Source organism: Theobroma cacao, chromosome 2, assembly GCF_053813885.1.
Source record: "Theobroma cacao isolate CCN51 chromosome 2, ASM5381388v1, whole genome shotgun sequence".
NCBI lineage: Eukaryota > Viridiplantae > Streptophyta > Magnoliopsida > Malvales > Malvaceae > Theobroma > Theobroma cacao.
Window position 1 is genome coordinate 13,831,024 of NC_142640.1, and position 2,765 is coordinate 13,833,788.

Consider the following 2,765-nt stretch of genomic DNA (forward strand, 5'->3'; position numbering starts at 1 on the left):
AAGCTTGACAAAGATGAGTAAGGTGAATATATTTATCAAAAGCTCTATAGGTTTATGTTTAGCTCATTGCTATATTTGACTATTAGTAGATCGGATATTATCTTTAATGTAAGGTTATATGCTCGATTTTAATCATCCTTTAGAGAATCCCAATTAAGTGCAACAAAGAAATGTTGTTATATTTGACTACTAGTAGATCGGATATTAGCTTTAATGTAAGGTTATATGCTCGATTTTAATCATCCTTTAGAGAATCCCAATTAAGTGCAACAAAGAGAATCTTTAAGTACTTGAAAAACAACTTAGGCATATGGTATCCAAAGAGTTCAACTTTTGATCTCCATTTATACTTGGATGCTGATTTTGGTTGATGTAAGGTAGATACGAAGAGCATATCTGGCACATGCCAATTTTAAATAGTATGTTTGTCACAGCTCAATTTACGGGCTAAGAGCGGTGCAAGGGCCCAATAGGCTCAGCCCACTAAGCCCAAGTAAGCCTATTTATATAATCTTATACACTAATCCATATTTCTTTAGAATCCAAAATTCATAATATTCAAATATAATTCATTTGAAAACAATTCATAAAAACCAATTATGCATTCATAGTGACATCATCAACCATAATATACATATATAGCTTAACAAATGAGTCTTAGTATTTTACATCCAGTATTCATATACACATAATTAGACCTTGACCGTCAACGGAGTGACTCTAGGCACGGTTGCTAACATTTAGTGTCACGGTAAACCTACCGAGCAGTGGATAGGGAGGAGCACCTCATCCTAGGACCCAATCACCTTTAACTCAGAAAACCTAATACATGAAGTTTAAAACCGTGAGTATAAACCCAGTGAGTGAACATAAGAAGGGAACAAGCAACGTTAAGGAAGGTTTATAAATCATGATGCACTTAAGTTCAAAAACAATGCAATTTAATTTAAGCTCTTATTAAAACACCTCATTTCAAACTTGATTTATTAATCCCTTGATGTTGAAAATCCATTATCAACCATGATGTTAAAGAAGTAGAAAATATGGTAGACACCACACAAGGTAACAAGCTTGACAGGAGGTTTCTCGCTGCAGCAAGAATGATTCTCATTGCAGCGAGAAGCAGAACCATGGCCAACCTCGCAAAGCCGAGAGTTTCTAGCTGTAGCGAGAATCAGAACAACCAAGGAAGAGTTTCTCTTCATAACAAAAAGAGGCCATTTGCTACAATACAATTCAATTTGAAAATACTTAGCAAATTTTCAAGGTTCAACATGCAAGATTCCACATACATTACAACCACATACTATATTCATAACTTTCTCTTGCACATGCACATATGCATATATAAACACGAATACCACCACCTCACTCAGCCAATGTACTTTCCCTGCACATACAAGGAAATATCATTATGTGCACTCCCTACTGGCACATTTCTATATCATCGTGTGCACTCCCTACTCACACACTTCAATATCACTGTATGCACTCCCGCCCACATCATTACCGGCATGTGCTCTCCCTCCCCGCACACGCACGGTTATATTTATTACATGATATTACCTATCAAGGCACAACACACATATATATGTATATCAACATAATAAAGGAGTACGTGGACTCATCGCAGTCACATTTTCACAACACAAAAATTTCATCAAGAGCTTGTTCCCGTATACATTTTAAAGAAAAAGATAATTAAAACTTTTCAAGTAAATCATTCAAACATATGTGCATTTACCCAAAGCATTTTAATGCAAGTTCACTCACCTAAATAATGGAAACTCACAAGACTAACGTCCACAAAGTCTTAATCCTAGCAGTCCCCGAAATACCATTAAAACCTAGATTTGCCAATAAACAATAATAGCTTCAAATATATCACAAAATTGAATTTAATCATTCTAATAAGCATGCACTTGATAAATCACATCCTAGCCTAATTTTTAACCTAGAATCTTAGTCTAATTCTCAAACCCATCATATCAACTATTCCAAATTTAAAGATTATTTACCTTTATGGTTGCTTGACCTGTACTTGCACTCCAATATTCCTGTAAAACATAAATCATCAAACTGCCAAAATGATTCACATATTATTTCTCCAAAGATTTAACCATCCATGAGCTTAAATCACAAAAATGCTTACCTTTGCTTGCTTGAATTACAAAACCAAGCTTTTATTCTTCCTTTCTCTTTTTTTCTTTCTTCTTCTCCTTCCTTTCCTTTCTCCTTTCTTTCTTTCCTTTCTCCTTTCTTCCAACCGACCTTACTTTTTTTTTCTAAGGGCACAGTTTTCTTTGCCAAAACAAATCCAATTTCCTTATTGTTGGTGTGGCGGATAAAAGGAAAGAAAAAGCAATGAGTGTGATGATGTTTCTAGAAGTCTTTTGGGATAAGAAAAAATAAAATAAAATAAGGAAGTTGGTTTCAAGTGGCCGGCCATATGAATGAAAAGAAAAAGTCAAAAAGTAAGGTAAAAGCTTGTTCATTTAGTCAGGTAATGCATAGTTAAATTTTTTGTCTTTTCCTTTCTTTTTCTCTTTTTTTTTTTGTACATAAGCCTTACATTTCCAACAATCTTACATGGGATGGCTGGCCATGAAGAACAAAAAGAAAAGTCAAAGCTTCCTTTGGAAGCTTTGACCAAGCTTTGTAGAAAATTATCGTTTTACCCTCTAAGATTCTCATCATTTCAATTAAGTCCTCCCAAAGTCTTTAAATCTCCAATTTCCTTCTATTATCTTCTTTTACACATGTAC

The 2,765-nt window shown here is 34.4% G+C and overlaps 1 long non-coding RNA gene across 1 annotated transcript; it reads right to left on the minus strand.

Annotated features, from left to right (window-relative positions):
* Positions 1-548: 548 nt before the first annotated feature.
* LOC148764065 (uncharacterized) lies at positions 549-2,235 on the minus strand. Its single transcript, XR_016024842.1, has 2 exons — positions 2,153-2,235; positions 549-822 (listed from the first exon to the last, which is right to left on the minus strand). It is a non-coding gene; the product is annotated as an uncharacterized LOC148764065 (long non-coding RNA).
* Positions 2,236-2,765: the final 530 nt, after the last annotated feature.